Source organism: Euprymna scolopes, chromosome 11, assembly GCF_053919585.1.
Source record: "Euprymna scolopes isolate OS-2025 chromosome 11, ASM5391958v1, whole genome shotgun sequence".
Classification (NCBI taxonomy): Eukaryota; Metazoa; Mollusca; class Cephalopoda; order Sepiida; family Sepiolidae; genus Euprymna; species Euprymna scolopes.
Window position 1 is genome coordinate 29,819,277 of NC_136492.1, and position 22,266 is coordinate 29,841,542.

The 22,266-nt window shown below is 38.2% G+C and overlaps 55 non-coding genes across 55 annotated transcripts; all 55 read right to left on the reverse strand.

The window, feature by feature from the left end:
* Positions 1 to 143: 143 nt before the first annotated feature.
* Positions 144 to 216, reverse strand: Trnar-ucg (transfer RNA arginine (anticodon UCG)). The gene has a single exon. It is a non-coding gene; the product is annotated as a tRNA-Arg (tRNA).
* A 179-nt stretch (positions 217 to 395) lies between these two features.
* Trnar-ucg (transfer RNA arginine (anticodon UCG)) lies at positions 396 to 468 on the reverse strand. Its single transcript has one exon. It is a non-coding gene; the product is annotated as a tRNA-Arg (tRNA).
* A 179-nt stretch (positions 469 to 647) lies between these two features.
* On the reverse strand, positions 648 to 720 carry Trnar-ucg (transfer RNA arginine (anticodon UCG)). The gene has a single exon. It is a non-coding gene; the product is annotated as a tRNA-Arg (tRNA).
* A 179-nt stretch (positions 721 to 899) lies between these two features.
* Trnar-ucg (transfer RNA arginine (anticodon UCG)) lies at positions 900 to 972 on the reverse strand. The gene has a single exon. It is a non-coding gene; the product is annotated as a tRNA-Arg (tRNA).
* Positions 973 to 1,151: 179 nt separating this feature from the next.
* On the reverse strand, positions 1,152 to 1,224 carry Trnar-ucg (transfer RNA arginine (anticodon UCG)). The gene has a single exon. It is a non-coding gene; the product is annotated as a tRNA-Arg (tRNA).
* Positions 1,225 to 1,655: 431 nt separating this feature from the next.
* Positions 1,656 to 1,728, reverse strand: Trnar-ucg (transfer RNA arginine (anticodon UCG)). Its single transcript has one exon. It is a non-coding gene; the product is annotated as a tRNA-Arg (tRNA).
* Positions 1,729 to 2,159: 431 nt separating this feature from the next.
* On the reverse strand, positions 2,160 to 2,232 carry Trnar-ucg (transfer RNA arginine (anticodon UCG)). The gene has a single exon. It is a non-coding gene; the product is annotated as a tRNA-Arg (tRNA).
* Positions 2,233 to 2,411: 179 nt separating this feature from the next.
* Positions 2,412 to 2,484, reverse strand: Trnar-ucg (transfer RNA arginine (anticodon UCG)). Its single transcript has one exon. It is a non-coding gene; the product is annotated as a tRNA-Arg (tRNA).
* Positions 2,485 to 2,915: 431 nt separating this feature from the next.
* On the reverse strand, positions 2,916 to 2,988 carry Trnar-ucg (transfer RNA arginine (anticodon UCG)). The gene has a single exon. It is a non-coding gene; the product is annotated as a tRNA-Arg (tRNA).
* A 179-nt stretch (positions 2,989 to 3,167) lies between these two features.
* On the reverse strand, positions 3,168 to 3,240 carry Trnar-ucg (transfer RNA arginine (anticodon UCG)). Its single transcript has one exon. It is a non-coding gene; the product is annotated as a tRNA-Arg (tRNA).
* Positions 3,241 to 3,671: 431 nt separating this feature from the next.
* Positions 3,672 to 3,744, reverse strand: Trnar-ucg (transfer RNA arginine (anticodon UCG)). The gene has a single exon. It is a non-coding gene; the product is annotated as a tRNA-Arg (tRNA).
* Positions 3,745 to 4,429: 685 nt separating this feature from the next.
* Positions 4,430 to 4,502, reverse strand: Trnar-ucg (transfer RNA arginine (anticodon UCG)). Its single transcript has one exon. It is a non-coding gene; the product is annotated as a tRNA-Arg (tRNA).
* Positions 4,503 to 4,681: 179 nt separating this feature from the next.
* Positions 4,682 to 4,754, reverse strand: Trnar-ucg (transfer RNA arginine (anticodon UCG)). Its single transcript has one exon. It is a non-coding gene; the product is annotated as a tRNA-Arg (tRNA).
* Positions 4,755 to 4,933: 179 nt separating this feature from the next.
* Positions 4,934 to 5,006, reverse strand: Trnar-ucg (transfer RNA arginine (anticodon UCG)). The gene has a single exon. It is a non-coding gene; the product is annotated as a tRNA-Arg (tRNA).
* A 179-nt stretch (positions 5,007 to 5,185) lies between these two features.
* On the reverse strand, positions 5,186 to 5,258 carry Trnar-ucg (transfer RNA arginine (anticodon UCG)). The gene has a single exon. It is a non-coding gene; the product is annotated as a tRNA-Arg (tRNA).
* Positions 5,259 to 5,437: 179 nt separating this feature from the next.
* On the reverse strand, positions 5,438 to 5,510 carry Trnar-ucg (transfer RNA arginine (anticodon UCG)). The gene has a single exon. It is a non-coding gene; the product is annotated as a tRNA-Arg (tRNA).
* A 179-nt stretch (positions 5,511 to 5,689) lies between these two features.
* Positions 5,690 to 5,762, reverse strand: Trnar-ucg (transfer RNA arginine (anticodon UCG)). Its single transcript has one exon. It is a non-coding gene; the product is annotated as a tRNA-Arg (tRNA).
* Positions 5,763 to 6,199: 437 nt separating this feature from the next.
* Positions 6,200 to 6,272, reverse strand: Trnar-ucg (transfer RNA arginine (anticodon UCG)). The gene has a single exon. It is a non-coding gene; the product is annotated as a tRNA-Arg (tRNA).
* A 179-nt stretch (positions 6,273 to 6,451) lies between these two features.
* Positions 6,452 to 6,524, reverse strand: Trnar-ucg (transfer RNA arginine (anticodon UCG)). Its single transcript has one exon. It is a non-coding gene; the product is annotated as a tRNA-Arg (tRNA).
* Positions 6,525 to 6,703: 179 nt separating this feature from the next.
* Positions 6,704 to 6,776, reverse strand: Trnar-ucg (transfer RNA arginine (anticodon UCG)). Its single transcript has one exon. It is a non-coding gene; the product is annotated as a tRNA-Arg (tRNA).
* Positions 6,777 to 6,955: 179 nt separating this feature from the next.
* On the reverse strand, positions 6,956 to 7,028 carry Trnar-ucg (transfer RNA arginine (anticodon UCG)). The gene has a single exon. It is a non-coding gene; the product is annotated as a tRNA-Arg (tRNA).
* Positions 7,029 to 7,207: 179 nt separating this feature from the next.
* On the reverse strand, positions 7,208 to 7,280 carry Trnar-ucg (transfer RNA arginine (anticodon UCG)). Its single transcript has one exon. It is a non-coding gene; the product is annotated as a tRNA-Arg (tRNA).
* Positions 7,281 to 7,459: 179 nt separating this feature from the next.
* Positions 7,460 to 7,532, reverse strand: Trnar-ucg (transfer RNA arginine (anticodon UCG)). The gene has a single exon. It is a non-coding gene; the product is annotated as a tRNA-Arg (tRNA).
* Positions 7,533 to 7,711: 179 nt separating this feature from the next.
* Positions 7,712 to 7,784, reverse strand: Trnar-ucg (transfer RNA arginine (anticodon UCG)). The gene has a single exon. It is a non-coding gene; the product is annotated as a tRNA-Arg (tRNA).
* A 437-nt stretch (positions 7,785 to 8,221) lies between these two features.
* Trnar-ucg (transfer RNA arginine (anticodon UCG)) lies at positions 8,222 to 8,294 on the reverse strand. Its single transcript has one exon. It is a non-coding gene; the product is annotated as a tRNA-Arg (tRNA).
* Positions 8,295 to 8,473: 179 nt separating this feature from the next.
* Positions 8,474 to 8,546, reverse strand: Trnar-ucg (transfer RNA arginine (anticodon UCG)). The gene has a single exon. It is a non-coding gene; the product is annotated as a tRNA-Arg (tRNA).
* A 179-nt stretch (positions 8,547 to 8,725) lies between these two features.
* Positions 8,726 to 8,798, reverse strand: Trnar-ucg (transfer RNA arginine (anticodon UCG)). The gene has a single exon. It is a non-coding gene; the product is annotated as a tRNA-Arg (tRNA).
* A 431-nt stretch (positions 8,799 to 9,229) lies between these two features.
* Positions 9,230 to 9,302, reverse strand: Trnar-ucg (transfer RNA arginine (anticodon UCG)). The gene has a single exon. It is a non-coding gene; the product is annotated as a tRNA-Arg (tRNA).
* Positions 9,303 to 14,084: 4,782 nt separating this feature from the next.
* Positions 14,085 to 14,157, reverse strand: Trnar-ucg (transfer RNA arginine (anticodon UCG)). Its single transcript has one exon. It is a non-coding gene; the product is annotated as a tRNA-Arg (tRNA).
* Positions 14,158 to 14,336: 179 nt separating this feature from the next.
* On the reverse strand, positions 14,337 to 14,409 carry Trnar-gcg (transfer RNA arginine (anticodon GCG)). Its single transcript has one exon. It is a non-coding gene; the product is annotated as a tRNA-Arg (tRNA).
* Positions 14,410 to 14,588: 179 nt separating this feature from the next.
* On the reverse strand, positions 14,589 to 14,661 carry Trnar-ucg (transfer RNA arginine (anticodon UCG)). Its single transcript has one exon. It is a non-coding gene; the product is annotated as a tRNA-Arg (tRNA).
* A 179-nt stretch (positions 14,662 to 14,840) lies between these two features.
* On the reverse strand, positions 14,841 to 14,913 carry Trnak-uuu (transfer RNA lysine (anticodon UUU)). The gene has a single exon. It is a non-coding gene; the product is annotated as a tRNA-Lys (tRNA).
* A 179-nt stretch (positions 14,914 to 15,092) lies between these two features.
* Trnar-ucg (transfer RNA arginine (anticodon UCG)) lies at positions 15,093 to 15,165 on the reverse strand. The gene has a single exon. It is a non-coding gene; the product is annotated as a tRNA-Arg (tRNA).
* A 683-nt stretch (positions 15,166 to 15,848) lies between these two features.
* Positions 15,849 to 15,921, reverse strand: Trnar-gcg (transfer RNA arginine (anticodon GCG)). The gene has a single exon. It is a non-coding gene; the product is annotated as a tRNA-Arg (tRNA).
* A 431-nt stretch (positions 15,922 to 16,352) lies between these two features.
* Trnar-ucg (transfer RNA arginine (anticodon UCG)) lies at positions 16,353 to 16,425 on the reverse strand. Its single transcript has one exon. It is a non-coding gene; the product is annotated as a tRNA-Arg (tRNA).
* Positions 16,426 to 16,604: 179 nt separating this feature from the next.
* Positions 16,605 to 16,677, reverse strand: Trnar-ucg (transfer RNA arginine (anticodon UCG)). Its single transcript has one exon. It is a non-coding gene; the product is annotated as a tRNA-Arg (tRNA).
* A 179-nt stretch (positions 16,678 to 16,856) lies between these two features.
* Trnar-ucg (transfer RNA arginine (anticodon UCG)) lies at positions 16,857 to 16,929 on the reverse strand. Its single transcript has one exon. It is a non-coding gene; the product is annotated as a tRNA-Arg (tRNA).
* A 431-nt stretch (positions 16,930 to 17,360) lies between these two features.
* Trnar-ucg (transfer RNA arginine (anticodon UCG)) lies at positions 17,361 to 17,433 on the reverse strand. The gene has a single exon. It is a non-coding gene; the product is annotated as a tRNA-Arg (tRNA).
* Positions 17,434 to 17,612: 179 nt separating this feature from the next.
* On the reverse strand, positions 17,613 to 17,685 carry Trnar-ucg (transfer RNA arginine (anticodon UCG)). Its single transcript has one exon. It is a non-coding gene; the product is annotated as a tRNA-Arg (tRNA).
* A 179-nt stretch (positions 17,686 to 17,864) lies between these two features.
* Trnar-ucg (transfer RNA arginine (anticodon UCG)) lies at positions 17,865 to 17,937 on the reverse strand. Its single transcript has one exon. It is a non-coding gene; the product is annotated as a tRNA-Arg (tRNA).
* Positions 17,938 to 18,116: 179 nt separating this feature from the next.
* On the reverse strand, positions 18,117 to 18,189 carry Trnar-ucg (transfer RNA arginine (anticodon UCG)). The gene has a single exon. It is a non-coding gene; the product is annotated as a tRNA-Arg (tRNA).
* A 179-nt stretch (positions 18,190 to 18,368) lies between these two features.
* Trnar-ucg (transfer RNA arginine (anticodon UCG)) lies at positions 18,369 to 18,441 on the reverse strand. The gene has a single exon. It is a non-coding gene; the product is annotated as a tRNA-Arg (tRNA).
* A 179-nt stretch (positions 18,442 to 18,620) lies between these two features.
* Positions 18,621 to 18,693, reverse strand: Trnar-ucg (transfer RNA arginine (anticodon UCG)). Its single transcript has one exon. It is a non-coding gene; the product is annotated as a tRNA-Arg (tRNA).
* A 179-nt stretch (positions 18,694 to 18,872) lies between these two features.
* On the reverse strand, positions 18,873 to 18,945 carry Trnar-ucg (transfer RNA arginine (anticodon UCG)). Its single transcript has one exon. It is a non-coding gene; the product is annotated as a tRNA-Arg (tRNA).
* A 179-nt stretch (positions 18,946 to 19,124) lies between these two features.
* Trnar-ucg (transfer RNA arginine (anticodon UCG)) lies at positions 19,125 to 19,197 on the reverse strand. Its single transcript has one exon. It is a non-coding gene; the product is annotated as a tRNA-Arg (tRNA).
* A 179-nt stretch (positions 19,198 to 19,376) lies between these two features.
* On the reverse strand, positions 19,377 to 19,449 carry Trnar-ucg (transfer RNA arginine (anticodon UCG)). Its single transcript has one exon. It is a non-coding gene; the product is annotated as a tRNA-Arg (tRNA).
* A 179-nt stretch (positions 19,450 to 19,628) lies between these two features.
* Positions 19,629 to 19,701, reverse strand: Trnar-ucg (transfer RNA arginine (anticodon UCG)). The gene has a single exon. It is a non-coding gene; the product is annotated as a tRNA-Arg (tRNA).
* A 179-nt stretch (positions 19,702 to 19,880) lies between these two features.
* On the reverse strand, positions 19,881 to 19,953 carry Trnar-ucg (transfer RNA arginine (anticodon UCG)). Its single transcript has one exon. It is a non-coding gene; the product is annotated as a tRNA-Arg (tRNA).
* Positions 19,954 to 20,132: 179 nt separating this feature from the next.
* Trnar-ucg (transfer RNA arginine (anticodon UCG)) lies at positions 20,133 to 20,205 on the reverse strand. Its single transcript has one exon. It is a non-coding gene; the product is annotated as a tRNA-Arg (tRNA).
* Positions 20,206 to 20,384: 179 nt separating this feature from the next.
* Trnar-ucg (transfer RNA arginine (anticodon UCG)) lies at positions 20,385 to 20,457 on the reverse strand. The gene has a single exon. It is a non-coding gene; the product is annotated as a tRNA-Arg (tRNA).
* A 179-nt stretch (positions 20,458 to 20,636) lies between these two features.
* Positions 20,637 to 20,709, reverse strand: Trnar-ucg (transfer RNA arginine (anticodon UCG)). Its single transcript has one exon. It is a non-coding gene; the product is annotated as a tRNA-Arg (tRNA).
* Positions 20,710 to 20,888: 179 nt separating this feature from the next.
* On the reverse strand, positions 20,889 to 20,961 carry Trnar-ucg (transfer RNA arginine (anticodon UCG)). The gene has a single exon. It is a non-coding gene; the product is annotated as a tRNA-Arg (tRNA).
* Positions 20,962 to 21,393: 432 nt separating this feature from the next.
* Positions 21,394 to 21,466, reverse strand: Trnar-ucg (transfer RNA arginine (anticodon UCG)). The gene has a single exon. It is a non-coding gene; the product is annotated as a tRNA-Arg (tRNA).
* Positions 21,467 to 21,645: 179 nt separating this feature from the next.
* Positions 21,646 to 21,718, reverse strand: Trnar-ucg (transfer RNA arginine (anticodon UCG)). The gene has a single exon. It is a non-coding gene; the product is annotated as a tRNA-Arg (tRNA).
* Positions 21,719 to 22,149: 431 nt separating this feature from the next.
* On the reverse strand, positions 22,150 to 22,222 carry Trnar-ucg (transfer RNA arginine (anticodon UCG)). The gene has a single exon. It is a non-coding gene; the product is annotated as a tRNA-Arg (tRNA).
* Positions 22,223 to 22,266: the final 44 nt, after the last annotated feature.

The following is a 22,266-nucleotide window of genomic DNA, read 5'->3' on the forward strand; positions in this document are numbered from 1 at the left end:
TGAGGGCATCTAAACAACCGAAGTAGAAATTATGGTAGAAATCAGCATCGAAAAATAATTCACATGTTAAACGCAACATACTCATGATTAACAGGTGGAAGTTGTTTCGTTTAATATAAAAGAATGATCACGATAAAACAATTCGACCACGACGAGACTCGCACTCGCAATCTTCTGATTCGAAGTCAGACGCCTTATCCGTTAGGCCACGCGGCCACATCGATGTGCGAAAGAAAACAGGATGAAAATATATGAGGGCATCTAAACAACCGAAGTAGAAATTATGGTAGAAATCAGCATCGAAAAATAATTCACATGTTAAACGCAACATACTCATGATTAACAGGCGGAAGTTGTTTCGTTTAATATAAAAGAATGATCACGACAAAACAATTCGACCACGACGAGACTCGAACTAGCAATCTTCTGATTCGAAGTCAGACGCCTTATCCATTAGGCCACGCGGCCACATCAATATAAGAAAGAAAACAGGATGAAAATATATGAGGGCATCTAAACAACCGAAGTAGAAATTATGGTAGAAATCAGCATCGAAAAATAATTCACATGTTAAACGCAACATACTCATGATTAACAGGTGGAAGTTGTTTCGTTTAATATAAAAGAATGATCACGACAAAACAATTCGACCACGACGAGACTCGAACTCGCAATCTTCTGATTCGAAGTCAGACGCCTTATCCATTAGGCCACGCGGCCACATCGATGTGCGAAAGAAAACAGGATGAAAATATATGAGGGCATCTAAACAACCGAAGTAGAAATTATGGTAGAAATCAGCATCGAAAAATAATTCACATGATAAACGCAACATACTCATGATTAACAGGTTTAACTTGTTTCGTTTAATATAAAAGAATGATCACGATAAAACAATTCGACCACGACGAGACTCGAACTCGCAATCTTCTGATTCGAAGTCAGACGCCTTATCCATTAGGCCACGCGGCCACATCAATATAAGAAAGAAAACAGGATGAAAATATATGAGGGCATCTAAACAACAGGAGCAGAAATTATGGTAGAAATCAGCATCGAAAAATAATTCACATGTTAAACGCAACATACTCATGATTAACAGGCGGAAGTTGTTTCGTTTAATATAAAAGAATGATCACGACAAAACAATTCGACCACGACGAGACTCGAACTCGCAATCTTCTGATTCGAAGTCAGACGACTTATCCATTAGGCCACGCGGCCACATCAATATAAGAAAGAAAACAGGATGAAAATATATGAGGGCATCTAAACAACCGAAGTAGAAATTATGGTAGAAATCAGCATCGAAAAATAATTCACATGTTAAACGCAACATACTCATGATTAACAGGCGGAAGTTGTTTCGTTTAATATAAAAGAATGATCACGACAAAACAATTCGACCACGACGAGACTCGAACTCGCAATCTTCTGATTCGAAGTCAGACGACTTATCATTTAGGCCACGCGGCCACATCAATATAAGAAAGAAAACAGGATGAAAATATATGAGGGCATCTAAACAACCGAAGTAGAAATTATGGTAGAAATCAGCATCGAAAAATAATTCACATGTTAAACGCAACATACTCATGATTAACAGGTGGAAGTTGTTTCGTTTAATATAAAAGAATGATCACGACAAAACAATTCGACCACGACGAGACTCGAACTCGCAATCTTCTGATTCGAAGTCAGACGCCTTATCCATTAGGCCACGCGGCCACATCGATGTGCGAACGAAAACAGGATGAAAATATATCAGGGAATCTAAACAACCGAAGTAGAAATTATGGTAGAAATCAGCATCGAAAAATAATTCACATGTTAAACGCAACATACTCATGATTAACAGGTTTAAGTTGTTTCGTTTAATATAAAAGAATGATCACGACTAAACAATTCGACCACGACGAGACTCGAACTCGCAATCTTCTGACTCGAAGTAAGACGCCTTATCCGTTAGGCCACGCGGCCACATCGATGTGCAAAAGAAAACAGGATGAAAATATATGAGGGCATCTAAACAACCGAAGTAGAAATTATCGTAGAAATCAGCATCGAAAAATAATTCACATGTTAAACGCAACATACTCATGATTAACAGGTTTAAGTTGTTTCGTTTAATATAAAAGAATGATCACGACAAAACAATTCGACCACGACGAGACTCGAACTCGCAATCTTCTGATTCGAAGTCAGACGCCTTATCCATTAGGCCACGCGGCCACATCGATGTGCGAAAGAAAACAGGATGAAAATATATGAGGGCATCTAAACAACCGAAGTAGAAATTATGGTAGAAATCAGCATCGAAAAATAATTCACATGTTAAACGCAACATACTCATGATTAACAGGTGGAAGTTGTTTCGTTTAATATAAAAGAATGATCACGACAAAACAATTCGACCACGACGAGACTCGAACTCGCAATCTTCTGATTCGAAGTCAGACGCCTCATCCATTAGGCCACGCGGTCACATCAATATAAGAAAGAAAACAGGATGAAAATATATGAGGGCATCTAAACAACCGAAGTAGAAATTATGGTAGAAATCAGCATCGAAAAATAATTCACATGTTAAACGCAACATACTCATGATTAACAGGTTTAAGTTGTTTCGTTTAATATAAAAGAACGATCACGACAAAACAATTCGACCACGACGAGACTCGAACTCGCAATCTTCTGATTCGACGTCAGACGCCTTATCCATTAGGCCACTCGGCCACATCAATATAAGAAAGAAAACAGGATGAAAATATATGAGGGCATCTAAACAACCGAAGTAGAAATTATGGTAGAAATCAGCATCGAAAAATAATTCACATGTTAAACGCAACAGACTCATGATTAACAGGTGGAAGTTGTTTCGTTTAATATAAAAGAATGATCACGACAAAACAATTCGACCACGACGAGACTCGATCTCGCAATCTTCTGATTCGAAGTCAGACGCCTTATCCATTAGGCCACGCGGCCACATCGATGTGCGAAAGAAAACAGGATTAAAATATATGAGGGCATCTAAACAACCGAAGTAGAAATTATGGTAGAAATCAGCAACGAAAAATAATTCACATGTTAAACGCAACATACTCATGATTAACAGGTTTAAGTTGTTTAGTTTAATATAAAAGAATGATCACGACAAAACAATTCGACCACGACGAGACTCGAACTCGCAATCTTCTGATTCGAAGTCAGACGCCTTATCCATTAGGCCACGCAGCCACATCAATATACGAAAGAAAACAGGATGACAATATATAAGGGCATCTAAACCACCGAAGTAGAAATTATGGTAGAAATCAGCATCGAAAAATAATTCACATGTTAAACGCAACATACTCATGATTAACAGGTTTAAGTTGTTTCGTTTAATATAAAAGAATGATCACGACAAAACAATTCGACCACGACGAGACTCAACCTCGCAATCTTCTGATTCGAAGGAAGACGCCTTATCCATTAGGCCACGCGGCCACATCGATGTGCGAAAGAAAACAGGATTAAAATATATGAGGGCATCTAAACAACCGAAGTAGAAATTATGGTAGAAATCAGCATCGAAAAATAATTCACATGTTAAACATAACATACTCATGATTAACAGGTTTAAGTTGTTTCGTTTAATATAAAAGTATGATCACGACAAAAAAATTTGACCACGACGAGACTCGAACTCGCAATCTTCTGATTCGAAGTCAGACGCCTTATCCATTAGGCCACGCGGCCACATCAATATCTTCGAAAGAAAAAAGGATTAAAATATATGAGGGCATCTAAACCACCGAAGTAGAAATTATCGTAGAAATCAGCATCGAAAAATAATTCACATGTTAAACGCAACATACTCATGATTAACAGGTTTAAGTTGTTTCGTTTAATATAAAAGAATGATCACGACAAAACAATTCGACCACGACGAGACTCGACCTCGCAATCTTCAGATTCGAAGTTAGACGCCTTATCCATTAGGCCACGCGGCCACATCGATGCGCGAAAGAAAACAGGATGCAAATATATGAGGGCATCTAAACAACCGAAGTAGAAATTATGGTAGAAATCAGCATCGAAAAATAATTCATATGTTAAACGCAACATACTCATGATTAACAGGTTAAAGTTGTTTCGTTTAATATAAAAGAATGATCACGACAAAACAATTCGACCACGACGAGACTATAACTCGCAATATTCTGATTCGAAGTAAGACGCCTTATCCGTTAGGCCACGCGGCCACATCGATGTGCGAAAGAAAACAGGATGAAAATATATGAGGGCATCTAAACAACCGAAGTAGAAATTATGGTAGAAATCAGCATCGAAAAATAATTCACATGTTAAACGCAACATACTCATGATTAACAGGTTTAAGTTGTTTCGTTTAATATAAAAGAATGATCACGACAAAACAATTCGACCACGACGAGACTCGAACTCGCAATCTTCTGATTCGAAGTAAGACGCCTTATCCGTTAGGCCACGCGGCCACATCGATGTGCGAAAGAAAACAGGATGAAAATATATGAGGGCATCTAAACAACCGAAGTAGAAATTATGGTAGAAATCAGCATCGAAAAATAATTCACATGTAAAACGCAACATACTCATTATTAACAGGTTTAAGTTGTTTCGTTTAATATAAAAGAATGATCACGACAAAACAATTCGACCACGACGAGACTCGAACCCGCAATCTTCTGATTCGAAGTCAGACGCCTTATCCATTAGGCCACGCGGCCACATTGGTATACGAAAGAAAACAGGATGAAAATATATGAGGGCATCTAAACAACAGGAGCAGAAATTATGGTAGAAATCAGCATCGAAAAATAATTCACATGTTAAACGCAACATACTCATGATTAACAGGTGGAAGTTGTTTCGTTTAATATAAAAGAATGATCACGACAAAACAATTCGACCACGACGAGACTCGAACTCGCAATCTTATGATTCGAAGTCAGACGCCTTATCCATTAGGCCACACGGCCACATCGATGTGCGAAAGAAAACAGGATGAAAATATATGAGGGCATCTAAACAACCGAAGTAGAAATTATGGTAGAAATCAGCATCGAAAAATAATTCACATGTTAAACGCAACATACTCATGATTAACAGGTTTAAGTTGTTTCGTTTAATATAAAAGAATGATCACGACAAAACAATTCGACCACGACGAGACTCGAACTCGCAATCTTCTGCTTCGAAGTCAGACGCCTTATCCATTAGGCCACGCGGCCACATCGATGTGCGAAAGAAAACAGGATGAAAATATATGAGGGCATCTAAACCACCGAAGTAGAAATTATGGTAGAAATCAGCATCGAAAAATAATTCACATGTTAAACGCAACATACTCATGATTAACAGGTGGAAGTTGTTTCGTTTAATATAAAAGAATGATCACGACAAAACAATTCGACCACGACGAGACTCGAACTCGCAATCTTCTGATTCGAATTCAGACGCCTTATCCATTAGGCCACGCGGCCACATTGGTATACGAAAGAAAACAGGACGAAAATATATGAGGGCATCTAAACAACCGGAGCAGAAATTATGGTAGAAATCAGCATCGAAAAATAATTCACATGTTAAACGCAACATACTCATGATTAACAGGTTTAAGTTGTTTCGTTTAATATAAAAGAATGATCACGACAAAACAATTCGACCACGACGAGACTCGAACTCGCAATCTTCTGATTCGAAGTCAGACGCCTTATCCATTAGGCCACGCGGCCACATCGATGTGCGAAAGAAAACAGGATGAAAATATATGAGGGCATCTAAACAACCGGAGTAGAAATTATGGTAGAAATCAGCATCGAAAAATAATTCACGTGTTAAACGCAACATACTCATGATTAACAGGTTTAAGTTGTTTCGTTTAATATAAAAGAATTATCACGACAAAACAATTCGACCACGACGAGACTCGGACTCGGACTCGCAATCTTCTGATTCGAAGTCAGACGCCTTATCCATTAGGCCACGCGGCCACATTGGTATACGAAAGAAAACAGGATGAAAATATATGAGGGCATCTAAACAACCGAAGTAGAAATTATGGTAGAAATCAGCATCGAAAAATAATTCACATGTTAAACGCAACATACTCATGATTAACAGGTTTAAGTTGTTTCGTTTAATATAAAAGAATGATCACGACAAAACAATTCGACCACGACGAGATTCGAACTCGCAATCTTCTGATTCGAAGTCAGACGCCTTATCCATTAGGCCACGCGGCCACATTGGTATACGAAAGAAAACAGGATGAAAATATATGAGGGCATCTAAACAACCGAAGTAGAAATTATGGTAGAAATCAGCATCGAAAAATAATTCACATGTTAAACGCAACATACTCATGATTAACAGGTTTAAGTTGTTTCGTTTAATATAAAAGAATGATCACGACAAAACATTTCGACCATGACGAGACTCGAACTCGCAATCTTCTGATTCGAAGTCAGACGCCTTATCCATTAGGCCACGCGGCCACATCGATGTGCGAAAGAAAACAGGATGAAAATATATGAGGGCATCTAAACAACCGAAGAAGAAATTATGGTAGAAATCAGCATCGAAAAATAATTCACATGTTAAACGCAACAGACTCATGATTAACAGGTTTAAGTTGTTTCGTTTAATATAAAAGAATGATCACGACAAAACATTTCGACCATGACGAGACTCGAACTCGCATTCTTCTGATTCGAAGTCAGACGCCTTATCCATTAGGCCACGCGGCCACATTGGTATACGAAAGAAAACAGGATGAAAATATATGAGGGCATCTAAACAACAGGAGCAGAAATTATGGTAGAAATCAGCATCGAAAAATAATTCACATGTTAAACGCAACATACTCATGATTAACAGGTGGAAGTTGTTTCGTTTAATATAAAAGAATGATCACGACAAAACAATTCGACCACGACGAGACTCGAACTCGCAATCTTCTGATTCGAAGTCAGAAGCCTTATCCATTAGGCCACACGGCCACATCGATGTGCGAAAGAAAACAGGATGAAAATATATGAGGGCATCTAAACAACCGAAGTAGAAATTATGGTAGAAATCAGCATCGAAAAATAATTCACATGTTAAACGCAACATACTCATGATTAACAGGTTTAAGTTGTTTCGTTTAATATAAAAGAATGATCACGACAAAACAATTCGACCACGACGAGACTCGAACTCGCAATCTTCTGCTTCGAAGTCAGACGCCTTATCCATTAGGCCACGCGGCCACATCGATGTGCGAAAGAAAACAGGATGAAAATATATGAGGGCATCTAAACCACCGAAGTAGAAATTATGGTAGAAATCAGCATCGAAAAATAATTCACATGTTAAACGCAACATACTCATGATTAACAGGTGGAAGTTGTTTCGTTTAATATAAAAGAATGATCACGACAAAACAATTCGACCACGACGAGACTCGAACTCGCAATCTTCTGATTCGAATTCAGACGCCTTATCCATTAGGCCACGCGGCCACATTGGTATACGAAAGAAAACAGGATGAAAATATATGAGGGCATCTAAACAACCGGAGCAGAAATTATGGTAGAAATCAGCATCGAAAAATAATTCACATGTTAAACGCAACATACTCATGATTAACAGGTTTAAGTTGGTTCGTTTAATATAAAAGAATGATCACGACAAAACAATTCGACCACGACGAGACTCGAACTCGCAATCTTCTGATTCGAAGTCAGACGCCTTATCCATTAGGCCACGCGGCCACATCGATGTGCGAAAGAAAACAGGATGAAAATATATGAGGGCATCTAAACAACCGGAGTAGAAATTATGGTAGAAATCAGCATCGAAAAATAATTCACATGTTAAACGCAACATACTCATGATTAACAGGTTTAAGTTGTTTCGTTTAATATAAAAGAATGATCACGACAAAACAATTCGACCACGACGAGACTCGGACTCGGACTCGCAATCTTCTGATTCGAAGTCAGACGCCTTATCCATTAGGCCACGCGGCCACATTGGTATACGAAAGAAAACAGGATGAAAATATATGAGGGCATCTAAACAACCGAAGTAGAAATTATGGTAGAAATCAGCATCGAAAAATAATTCACATGTTAAACGCAACATACTCATGATTAACAGGTTTAAGTTGTTTCGTTTAATATAAAAGAATGATCACGACAAAACAATTCGACCACGACGAGATTCGAACTCGCAATCTTCTGATTCGAAGTCAGACGCCTTATCCATTAGGCCACGCGGCCACATTGGTATACGAAAGAAAACAGGATGAAAATATATGAGGGCATCTAAACAACCGAAGTAGAAATTATGGTAGAAATCAGCATCGAAAAATAATTCACATGTTAAACGCAACATACTCATGATTAACAGGTTTAAGTTGTTTCGTTTAATATAAAAGAATGATCACGACAAAACATTTCGACCATGACGAGACTCGAACTCGCAATCTTCTGATTCGAAGTCAGACGCCTTATCCATTAGGCCACGCGGCCACATCGATGTGCGAAAGAAAACAGGATGAAAATATATGAGGGCATCTAAACAACCGAAGAAGAAATTATGGTAGAAATCAGCATCGAAAAATAATTCACATGTTAAACGCAACATACTCATGATTAACAGGTTTAAGTTGTTTCGTTTAATATAAAAGAATGATCACGACAAAACAATTCGACCACGACTAGACTCGAACTCGCAATCTTCTGATTCGAAGTCAGACGCCTTATCCATTAGGCCACACGGCCACATCGATGTGCGAAAGAAAACAGGATGAAAATATATGAGGTCATCTAAACAACCGAAGTAGAAATTATTGTAGAAATCAGCATCGAAAAATAATTCACATGTTAAACGCAACATACTCATGATTAACAGGTTTAAGTTGTTTCGTTTAATATAAAAGAATGATCACGACAAAACAATTCGACCACGACGAGACTCGAACTCGCAATCTTCTGATTCGACGTCAGACGTCTTATCCATTAGGCCACGCGGCCACATCAATATACGAAAGAAAACAGGATGAAAATATATGAGGTCATCTAAACAACCGAAGTAGAAATTATTGTAGAAATCAGCATCGAAAAATAATTCACATGTTAAACGCAACATACTCATGATTAACAGGTTGAAGTTGTTTCGTTTAATATAAAAGAATGATCACGACAAAACAATTCGACCACGACGAGACTCGAACTCGCAATCTTCTGATTCGAAGTCAGACGCCTTATCCATTAGGCCACGCGGCCACACTGGTATACGGAAGAAAACAGGATTAAAATATATGAGGGCATCTAAACAACCGGAGTTGGAGACGGAATTGTTTTTGTTGAGATAAGTGATTTCAATCATGCTTTTTATTTTAGATTTAAAATATTAACAACTCCATTTTATTTCAGTATTTAATTTGTGTATTTCTGTTTTATTAAATGCTAGCTTTTTTCTAGTCCAATACCGGCTTCCATCTTATCTCCAAATTACTTATAACGGCACCAACTTACTTTCGGAAGAACCCCCCCCCCATCAGCCTTTTCTTTTATATCGTAAGCTTCTTAAAACGTTACTAGCTTAAGTTCAGAATAAAATCACGATTTTCTATTAACGGCTAATTTAAAAAAAAAAATGTTTTGAACGCTACTAACTGAATTTCTTTCAACACAGTTTGCAATTTGGAGACGGAATTGTTTTTGTTGAGATAAGTGATTTCAATCATGCTTTTTATTTTAGATTTAAAATATTAACAACTCCATTTTATTTCAGTATTTAATTTGTGTATTTCTGTTTTATTAAATGCTAGCTTTTTTTCTAGTCCAATACCGGCTTCCATCTTATCTCCAAATTACTTATAACGGCACCAACTTACTTTCGGAAGAACCCCCCCCCCCCATCAGCCTTTTCTTTTATATCGTAAGCTTCTTAAAACGTTACTAGCTTAAGTTCAGAATAAAATCACGATTTTCTATTAACGGCTAATTTAAAAAAAAAAATGTTTTGAACGCTACTAAATGAATTTCTTTCAACACAGTTTGCAATTTGGAGACGGAATTGTTTTTGTTGAGATAAGTGATTTCAATCATGCTTTTTATTTTAGATTTAAAATATTAACAACTCCATTTTATTTCAGTATTTAATTTGTGTATTTCTGTTTTATTAAATGCTAGCTTTTTTTTTTTTCCTCGTACATATGTTTATTTATCTGCCGAGTTGATAGCAAAAATTACGAATTATACTCATTTTTAGTTCGTGTGAGGGGAATCTATCACCATACTTTCCCTTAAACACGTCTGTTGGACTTTTATTAAGTACAATACTTAATAGTTTTTTTTTTTTTTTTTTTTTTTTTAATGGAGAGTAGAAAACGCATTGTGGATGCGTTATCGGCAGCTCCTGTTACTCTCGCTTCTTCTTATTTGTCCCTCAGTCCTCATTTTTTTTAAATGAGTGATTTTTCGGACAAAGGGAGAAGAAAAAGCTGTTTACTAGGTTGGCAGTATTTTTGCGAACAGTTGGCTGAGATGGCGGAAATTTTCTGTTTCTATGTCTATCCTTGTAGCCATGTCACTAGTAAGGGTGCTGGAGGTAAACGTTTTGTCTGGGCTGACGTTATCCGCCTGATAGTCAGGGACCCGAACCTTGGATTAACCACTAAGGAGGCTGTCCTATCAGCAGGTGCAAAGTACTGGGGCTGCTGTATTGCCATTTGGTGAATGGATTCTGGACCATGCAGTAGCTTCTGGTGGGGCCTCTCGATGCCATACTAGTGGGTAATTGTTACGGCTTTACCTTATCATTAACTACAAATAAAAAAAAAAAATTCTTCGTTTCTTTTTCTCTCTTAATTTCCCCTCTCTGTCCTGCTCTAAGTAAATCTGTCGACCTAGTCCACAAATTCCAAAATTTCATCATGACAAGTTTCAAGAAAAAATACTCGATTAAACCCGGTTCCCCAACTTCCAACGTAGACCCCTACTACCATGTCTCCTTCTCCAACATCAGGGGTCTTCGTTCTAACCTTCCAGAGGTTGAAACCCAATTACAGGAGACTAAACCAGACCTTTTATTTTTAAGTGAAACTGGCATTGGACAGGCTATTTCCCTAGATGAGTTTGCAATTTCAGGATACTCTAACTTAACTTCTAAATCTGACCCCCAAGATCGCCATGGGCATGGAATATGTGCCTATATTAAAGATAGCTTTCCATGTGGGAGGGACATCTCCAGGGAAGATCCTAACTTACCCTATATGTGCTTCCGGGTTGCTTTAGCTCACACTACTGCATTTATATTTACTCTCTATCGCCCCCACAACAGTGGAGTTACTATCTTTCAAAGCATATCTGAGAAAATTGACCAAGTCCTTTCTACTTATCCTTCAGCTAACATTCACGTATGTGGAGACTTCAATGTTCACAACGTCGAATGGTTGACCCACTCAAACAAGACCGATGATGAGGGGAGGTTCTGTCATGATTTCTCCATTGCCTATGACCTCACTCAGATTGTTCAGGAACCTACCCGTGTGCCCGATAATGACGGCCACTATGCGAGCCTACTAGACCTTTTTCTCACAACTTGCCCTGAACTATGTTCAGTTTCTGTTCTGTCGCCTCTTGGATCTTCCGACCACTCTGTTGTATCAATTAAGATAAAAATGAAATGTAATAAGTCCCCAGACGTACCTCTTCATCGTACAGTATATCGATACACTAAGGCTGACTGGGATAGCTTCCGTACATTTATATCTGATCTACCTCTGCATTCCATGTTTAAAAAGGATGTGTCCTCTATAGTATTAGACCTAACTGAATGGTTAATTGTAGGTATTGACCATTTCATACCCTCTAAAAAGTTTCAGCAAAAACCTAACAGCCAGCCATGGTTCTCTCCAGAATGTGCTGCTGCCATTGCGCACAGAAATCACTTTTTCCACTGCTTCAAACGTAATAGATGTATGGAAACTAAAGCCGTTTTCAGGACTGCCAGCAACCATTGTAAGAAAGTAATAAGGAACGCAAGAGTGTTGTATGCTCAATCTGTTAAGTCCAAAGTAGCTGAGCAGCGGCTTGGTTTCCACCAGTTTTGGCAAATAGCAAACAGAATCCTGAACAGAAGCGTGTGCTCCATCCCAACTATTATCAATGGACCTGAGGTAATCTCGTCAGCATCAGACAAAGCTAAACTCTTTGTCAAGAACTTTGCAGCAAATTCTACCCTTTGCGACCAAGACCGCCAACCCCCAATATTTCCTCGTGTATCAGAAAACACGCTATGTGATATACGTATATCTGTACGTGATGTTGCGAAGCTAATCAAAAACCTTGATTCGAGTAAAGCAACTGGCCCTGATGGTATTCCAATTATAGTACTCAAAAAACTTCAACCTGAATTAGCGCCCATACTTACAAAACTGTTTAAACGTTGTCTTAAGGAGAATAGTTTCCCATCTCCCTGGAAAATCTCATCAGTATGCCCTGTATTTAAGAATTCAGGTGATCGCTCATCCCCCTCTCAGTACAGGCCAATAAGTCTCCTGTGCGTCATGAGTAAGTTGCTAGAATCTGTGTTAAATACAGAAGTAATCAAACATCTCAACAAAAATAACCTCCTTAGTGACACTCAATATGGTTTCCGTTCTGCTAGATCTACAGCAGATGTCCTTACAGTTATATCGCATAGGATTAGCAAATCTCTCAACGGTGGCAATCTTTCTAGAGCAATTGCTCTTGACATATCTAAAGCCTTTGATAGGGTATGGCATAAAGGTTTACTTCATAAGATCGCTAGCTATGGTATAGCTGGAAAAGTCTTCTCAATTATTAAATCATTTCTTTCTGATAGGTTCATAAGAGTAGTAGTTGAGGGGCAAAAATCAGAAGCTCACAGTATTAATGCCGGTGTCCCTCAGGGATCCATCCTAGGCCCAACTCTTTTCCTAATCTACATTAATGATCTTCCAAATCATATCCTTACATCATTTGTAGACATTTATGCTGACGACACTACCATTTATGGTAGCACATCTAAGACAGTAAACGACCAAGTTCTCTCCAATTCTCTCTCCTCTGATCTTGAGCACGTAGTACAATGGGGAAAGGAGTGGCTGGTTACTTTTAATGCATCTAAAACCAAGCTTCTCTCTTTACATCATCAACATTCTAATCCACATTTGTCATCAACTGAAATGAATGGCTCTCGTCTTCAGGAGGCCTCAAGTTTTGACAAGCTTCTGGGCTTGACCATTACTCCTGATCTTAAATGGAACACGTATATCAAATCTGTTGCCAAGGCCGCTGGAAAAATGGTGGGATCTTTCTATCGATCCAGTAGATATCTCACTGCTGATGCTATTCTCTACCTATACAAGAGCCAGGTACGTCCAAGGATGGAATACTGTTGCCACATCTGGGCAGGAGCTGCTAGAAAGGACTTGTCCTGCCTTGATAGAGTTCAAAATAGACTTCGTAGCCTCGTAGGAGATGTCCTTATCTCCTCCTTGCAACCTCTATCTCACAGAAGAGATGTTGCGAGTTTGTCTCTGATGTATCGTTATTTTCATGGTAAGTGTTCAACTGAGCTTCAATCTTTGGTCCCCCCTCGCCAAACTTTCACAAGAAACACTCGTCTAGCTGTAAACACTATCAATAATTTCCCCCACTCTTTATCTGTGCCTAAACCTAAACGAAGATTCCATGAACAAAGCTTCTTTCTTAGAACTGCACGCCTGTGGAATTGTCTTCCGTTTTCCTGCTTTCCGGCTGACTACAATATGGTTGTGTTCAAGTCTAAAGTAAATAGGTTCTTGATGAGCCGTTCCATATAAGTTATTAAATTTACCAAATTTTCATTACTAATGATTACTATATTGACCAATTTCTACTGTACACTCTTTAACCCTTATACTTGAGTGGCCTCTGGGCCTTGATAATGTGGTGATGTCTTTGTAAAAAAAAAAAAAAAAAAAAAACATACTCATGATTAACAGGTTTAAGTTGTTTCGTTTAATATAAAAGAATGATCACGACAAAACAATTCGACCACGACGAGACTCGAACTCGCAATCTTCTGATTCGAAGTCAGACGCCTAATCCATTAGGCCACGCGGCCACATCAATATAAGAAAGAAAACAGGATGAAAATATATGAGGGCATCTAAACAACCGAAGTAGAAATTATGGTAGAAATCAGCATCGAAAAATAATTCACATGTTAAACGCAACATACTCATGATTAACAGGTGGAAGTTGTTTCGTTTAATATAAAAGAATGATCACGACAAAACAATTCGACCACGACGAGACTCGACCTCGCAATCTTCTGATTCGCAGTCAGACGCCTTATCCATTAGGCCACGCGGCCACATCGATGTGCGAAAGAAAACAGGATGAAAATATATGAGGTCATCTAAACAACCGACGTAGAAATTATCGTAGAAATCAGCATCGAAAAATAATTCACATGTTAAACGCAACATACTCATGATTAACAGGTTGAAGTTGTTTCGTTTAATATAAAAGAATGATCACGACAAAACATTTCGACCATGACGAGACTCGAACTCGTAATCTTCTGATTCGAAGTCAGACGCCTTATCCATTAGGCCACGCGGCCACATTGGTATACGAAAGAAAACAGGATGAAAATATATGAGGGCATCTAAACAACCGGAGCAGAAATTATGGTAGAAATCAGCATCGAAAAATAATTCACATGTTAAACGAAACATACTCATGATTAACAGGTGGAAGTTGTTTCGTTTAATATAAAAGAATGATCACGACAAAACAATTCGACCACGACGAGACTCGAACTCGCAATCTTCTGATTAAAAGTAAGACGCCTTATCCATTTGGCCACGCGGCCACATCGATGTGCGAAAGAAAACAGGATGAAAATATATGAGGGCATCTAAACAACCGAAGTAGAAATTATGGTCGAAATCAGCATCGAAAAATAATTCACATGTTAAACGCAACATATTCATGATTAACTGGTTTAAGTTGTTTCGTTTAATATAAAAGAATGATCACGACAAAACAATTCGACCATGACGAGACTCGAACTCGCAATCTTCTGATTCGAAGTCAGACGCCTTATCCATTAGGCCACGCGGCCACATTGGTATACGAAAGAAAACAGGATGAAAATATATGAGGGCATCTAAACAACCGAAGTAGAAATTATGGTAGAAATCAGCATCGAAAAATAATTCACATGTTAAACGCAACATACTCATGATTAACAGGTTTAAGTTGTTTCGTTTAATATAAAAGAATGATCACGACAAAACAATTCGATCATGACGAGACTCGAACTCGCAATCTTCTGATTCGAAGTCAGACGCCTTATCCATTAGGCCACGCGGCCACATCGATGTGCGAAAGAAAACAGGATGAAAATATATGAGGGCATCTAAACAACCGAAGTAGAAATTATGGTAGAAATCAGCATCGAAAAATAATTCACATGTTAAACGCAACATACTCATGATTAACAGGTTGAAGTTGTTTCGTTTAATATAAAAGAATGATCACGACAAAACAATTCGACCACGACGAGACTCGAACTCGCAATCTTCTGATTCGAACTCAGACGCCCTATCCATTAGGCAACACGGCCACATCGATGTGCGAAAGAAAACAGGATGAAAATATATGAGGTCATCTAACCAACCGAAGTAGAAATTATTGTAGAAATCAGCATCGAAAAATAATTCACATGTTAAACGCAACATACTCATGATTAACAGGTGGAAGTTGTTTCGTTTAATATAAAAGAATGATCACGAAAAAACAATTCGACCACGACGAGACTCGACCTCGCAATCTTCTGATTCGCAGTCAGACGCCTTATCCATTAGGCCACGCGGCCACATCGATGTGCGAAATAAAACAGGATGAAAATATATGAGGTCATCTAAACAACCGAAGTAGAAATTATCGTAGAAATCAGCATCGAAAAATAATTCACATGTTAAACGCAACATACTCATGATTAACAGGTTGAAGTTGTTTCGTTTAATATAAAAGAATGATCACGACAAAACAATTCGACCACGACGAGACTCGAACTCGCAATCTTCTGATTCGACGTCTCCCGCCTTATCCATTAGGCCACGCGGCCACATCAATATACGAAAGAAAACAGGATGAAAATATATGAGGTCATCTAAACAACCGAAGTAGAAATTATTGTAGAAATCAGCATCGAAAAATAATTCACATGTTAAACGCAACATACTCATGATTAACAGGTTGAAGTTGTTTCGTTTAATATAAAAGAATGATCACGACAAAACATTTCGACCACGACGAGACTCGAACTCGTAATTTTCTGATTCGAAGTCAGACGCCTTATCCATTAGGCCACGCGGCCACATTGGTATACGAAAGAAAACAGGATGAAAATATATGAGGGCATCTAAACAACCGGAGCAGAAATTATGGTAGAAATCAGCATCGAAAAATAATTCACATGTTAAACGAAACATACTCATGATTAACAGGTGGAAGTTGTTTCGTTTAATATAAAAGAATGATCACGACAAAACAATTCGACCACGACGAGACTCGAACTCGCAATCTTCTGATTCGAAATAAGACGCCTTATCCATTTGGCCACGCGGCCACATCGATGTGCGAAATAAAACAGGATGAAAATATATGAGGTCATCTAAACAACCGAAGTAGAAATTATCGTAGAAATCAGCATCGAAAAATAATTCACATGTTAAACGCAACATACTCATGATTAACAGGTTGAAGTTGTTTCGTTTAATATAAAAGAATGATCACGACAAAACAATTCGACCACGACGAGACTCGAACTCGCAATCTTCTGATTCGAAGTCAGACGCCTTATCCATTAGGCCACGAGGCCACATCAATATACGAAAGAAAACAGGATGAAAATATATGAGGTCATCTAAACAACCGAAGTAGAAATTATTGTAGAAATCAGCATCGAAAAATAATTCACATGTTAAACGCAACATACTCATGATTAACAGGTTGAAGTTGTTTCGTTTAATATAAAAGAATGATCACGACAAAACAATTCGACCACGACGAGACTCGAACTCGCAATCTTCTGATTCGACGTCTCCCGCCTTATCCATTAGGCCACGCGGCCACATCAATATACGAAAGAAAACAGGATGAAAATATATGAGGTCATCTAAACAACCGAAGTAGAAATTATTGTAGAAATCAGCATCGAAAAATAATTCACATGTTAAACGCAACATACTCATGATTAACAGGTTGAAGTTGTTTCGTTTAATATAAAAGAATGATCACGACAAAACATTTCGACCACGACGAGACTCGAACTCGTAATTTTCTGATTCGAAGTCAGACGCCTTATCCATTAGGCCACGCGGCCACATTGGTATACGAAAGAAAACAGGATGAAAATATATGAGGGCATCTAAACAACCGGAGCAGAAATTATGGTAGAAATCAGCATCGAAAAATAATTCACATGTTAAACGAAACATACTCATGATTAACAGGTGGAAGTTGTTTCGTTTAATATAAAAGAATGATCACGACAAAACAATTCGACCACGACGAGACTCGAACTCGCAATCTTCTGATTCGAAGTAAGACGCCTTATCCATTTGGCCACGCGGCCACATCGATGTGCGAAAGAAAACAGGATGAAAATATATGAGGGCATCTAAACAACCGAAGTAGAAATTATGGTCGAAATCAGCATCGAAAAATAATTCACATGTTAAACGCAACATACTCATGATTAACAGGTTTAAGTTGTTTCGTTTAATATAAAAGAATGATCACGACAAAACAATTCGACCACGACGAGACTCGAACTCGCAATCTTCTGATTCGAAGTCAGACGCCTTATCCATTAGGCCACGCGGCCACATTGGTATACGAAAGAAAACAGGATGAAAATATATGAGGGCATCTAAACAACCGAAGTAGAAATTATGGTAGAAATCAGCATCGAAAAATAATTCACATGTTAAACGCAACATACTCATGATTAACAGGTTTAAGTTGTTTCGTTTAATATAAAAGAATGATCACGACAAAACAATTCGACCACGACGAGACTCGAACTCGCAATCTTCTGATTCGACGTCAGACGCCTTATCCATTAGGCCACGCGGCCACATCAATATACGAAAGAAAACAGGATGAAAATATATGAGGTCATCTAAACAACCGAAGTAGAATTTATTGTAGAAATCAGCATCGAAAAATAATTCACATGTTAAACGCAACATACTCATGATTAACAGGTTTAAGTTGTTTCGTTTAATATAAAAGAATGATCACGACAAAACAATTCGACCACGACGAGACTCGAACTCGCAATCTTCTGATTCGACGTCAGACGCCTTATCCATTAGGCCACGCGGCCACATCAATATACGAATGAAAACAGGATGAAAATATATGAGGTCATCTAAACAACCGAAGTAGAATTTATTGTAGAAATCAGCATCGAAAAATAATTCACATGTTAAACGCAACATACTCATGATTAACAGGTTGAAGTTGTTTCGTTTAATATAAAAGAATGATCACGACAAAACAATTCGACCACGACGAGACTCGACCTCGCAATCTTCTGATTCGAAGTCAGACGCCTTATCCATTAGGCCACGCGGCCACATTGGTATACGGGAGAAAACAGGATTAAAATATATGAGGGCATCTAAACAACCGGAGCAGAAATTATGGTAGAAATCAGCATCGAAAAATAATTCACATGTTAAACGCAACATACTCATGATTAACAGGTTTAAGTTGTTTCGTTTAATATAAAAGAATGATCACGACAAAACAATTCGACCACGACGAGACTCGAACTCGCAATCTTCTGATTCGAAGTCAGACGCCTTATCCATTAGGCCACGCGGCCACATCGATGTGCGTAAGAAAACAGGATGAAAATATATGAGGGCATCTAAACCACCGAAGTAGAAATTATGGTAGAAATCAGCATCGAAAAATAATTCACATGTTAAACGCAACATACTCATGATTAACAGGTTTAAGTTGTTTCGTTTAATATAAAAGAATGATCACGACAAAACAATTCGACCACGACGAGACTCGAACTCGCAATCTTCTGATTCGAAGTCAGACGCCTTATCCATTAGGCCACGCGGCCACATCGATGTGCGAAAGAAAACAGGATGAAAATATATGAGGGCATCTAAACAACCGAAGTAGAAATTATGGTAGAAATCAGCATCGAAAAATAATTCACATGTTAAACGCAACATACTCATGATTAACAGGTTGAAGTTGTTTCGTTTAATATAAAAGAATGATCACGACAAAACAATTCGACCACGACGAGACTCGAACTCGCAATCTTCTGATTCGAAGTCAGACGCCTTATCCATTAGGCCACGCGGCCACATTGGTATACGGGAGAAAACAGGATTAAAATATATGAGGGCATCTAAACAACCGGAGCAGAAATTATGGTAGAAATCAGCATCGAAAAATAATTCACATGTTAAACGCAACATACTCATGATTAACAGGTTTAAGTTGTTTCGTTTAATATAAAAGAATGATCACGACAAAACAATTCGACCACGACGAGACTCGAACTCGCAATCTTCTGATTCGAAGTCAGACGCCTTATCCATTAGGCCACGCGGCCACATCGATGTGCGTAAGAAAACAGGATGAAAATATATGAGGGCATCTAAACCACCGAAGTAGAAATTATGGTAGAAATCAGCATCGAAAAATAATTCACATGTTAAACGCAACATACTCATGATTAACAGGTTTAAGTTGTTTCGTTTAATATAAAAGAATGATCACGACAAAACAATTCGACCACGACGAGACTCGAACTCGCAATCTTCTGATTCGAAGTCAGACGCCTTATCCATTAGGCCACGCGGCCACATGGATGTTCGAAAGAAAACAGGATGAAAATATATGAGGTCATCTAAACAACCGAAGTAGAAATGATGGTAGAAATCAGCATCGAAAAATAATTCACATGTTAAACGCAACATACTCATGATTAACAGGTTTAAGTTGTTTCGTTTAATATAAAAGAATGATCACGACAAAACAATTTGACCACGACGAGACTCGAACTCGCAATCTTCTGATTCGAAGTCAGACGCCTTATCCATTAGGCCACGCGGCCACATTGGTATACGAAAGAAAACAGGATGAAAATATATGAGGGCATCTAAACAACCGAAGTAGAAATTATGGTAGAAATCAGCATCGAAAAATAATTCACATGTTAAACGCAACATACTCATGATTAACAGGTTTAAGTTGTTTCGTTTAATATAAAAGAATGATCACGACAAAACAATTCGACCACGACGAGACTCGAACTCGCAATCTTCTGATTCGAAGTCAGACGCCTTATCCATTAGGCCAAGCGGCCACATCGATGTGCGAAAGAAAACAGGATGAAAATATATGAGGGCATCTAAACAACCGAAGTAGAAATTATGGTAGAAATCAGCATCGAAAAATAATTCACATGTTAAACGCAACATACTCATGATTAACAGGTTTAAGTTGTTTCGTTTAATATAAAAGAATGATCACGACAAAACAATTCGACCACGACGAGACTCGAACTCGCAATCTTCTGATTCGAAGTCAGACGCCTTATCCATTAGGCCACGCGGCCACATCGATGTGCGAAAGAAAACAGGATGAAAATATATGAGGGCATCTAAACAACCGAAGTAGAAATTATGGTAGAAATCAGCATCGAAAAATAATTCACATGTTAAACGCAACGTACTCATGATTAACAGGTTTAAGTTGTTTCGTTTAATATAAAAGAATGATCACGACAAAACAATTCGACCACGACGAGACTCGAACTCGCAATCTTCTGATTCGAAGTCAGACGCCATATCCATTTTGCCACGCGGCCACATCGATGTGCGAAAGAAAAAAGGATGAAAATATATGAGGGAATCTAAACAACCGAAGTAGAAATTATGGTAGAAATCAGCATCGAAAAATAATTCACATGTTAAACGCAACGTACTCATGATTAACAGGTTTAAGTTGTTTCGTTTAATATAAAAGAATGATCACGACAAAACAATTCGTCCACGACGAGACTCGAACTCGCAATCTTCTGATTCGAAGTAAGACGGCTTTTTCTGTTAGGCCACGCGGCCACATCGATGTACGAAAGAAAACAGGATGAAAATATATGAGGGCATCTAAACAACCGAAGTAGAAATTATGGTAGAAATCAGCATCGAAAAATAATTCACATGTTAAACGCAACATACTCATGATTAACAGGTTGAAGTTGTTTCGTTTAATATAAAAGAATGATCACGACAAAACAATTCGTCCACGACGAGACTCGAACTCGCAATCTTCTGATTCGAAGTCAGACGCCTTGTCCATTAGGCCACGCGGCCACATTCGTATACGAAAGAAAACAGGATAAAAATATATGAGGGCATCTAAACAACCGAAGTAGAAATTATGGTAGAAATCAGCATCGAAAAATTATTCACATGTTAAACGCAACATACTCATGATTAACAGGTTTAAGTTGTTTCGTTTAATATAAAAGAATGATCACGACAAAACAATTCGACCACGACGAGACTCGAACTCGCAATCTTCTGATTCGAAGTCAGACGCCTTATCCATTAGGCTACGCGGCCACATTGGTATACGAAAGAAAACAGGATGAAAATATATGAGGGCATCTAAACAACCGAAGTAGAAATTATGGTAGAAATCAGCATCGAAAAATAATTCACATGTTAAACGCAACATACTCATGATTAACAGGTTTAAGTTGTTTCGTTTAATATAAAAGAATGATCACGACAAAACAATTCGACCACGACGAGACTCGCACTCGCAATCTTCTGATTCGACGTCAGACGCCTTATCCATTAGGCCACGCTGCCACATCAATATACGAAAGAAAACAGGATGAAAATATATGAGGTCATCTAAACAACCGAAGTAGAAATTATTGTAGAAATCAGCATCGAAAAATAATTCACATGTTAAACGCAACATACTCATGATTAACCGGTTTAAGTTGTTTCGTTTAATATAAAAGAATGATCACGACAAAACAATTCGACCACGACGAGACTCGAACTCGCAATCTTCTGATTCGACGTCAGACGCCTTATCCATTAGGCCACGCGGCCACATCAATATACGAAAGAAAACAGGATGAAAATATATGAGGTCT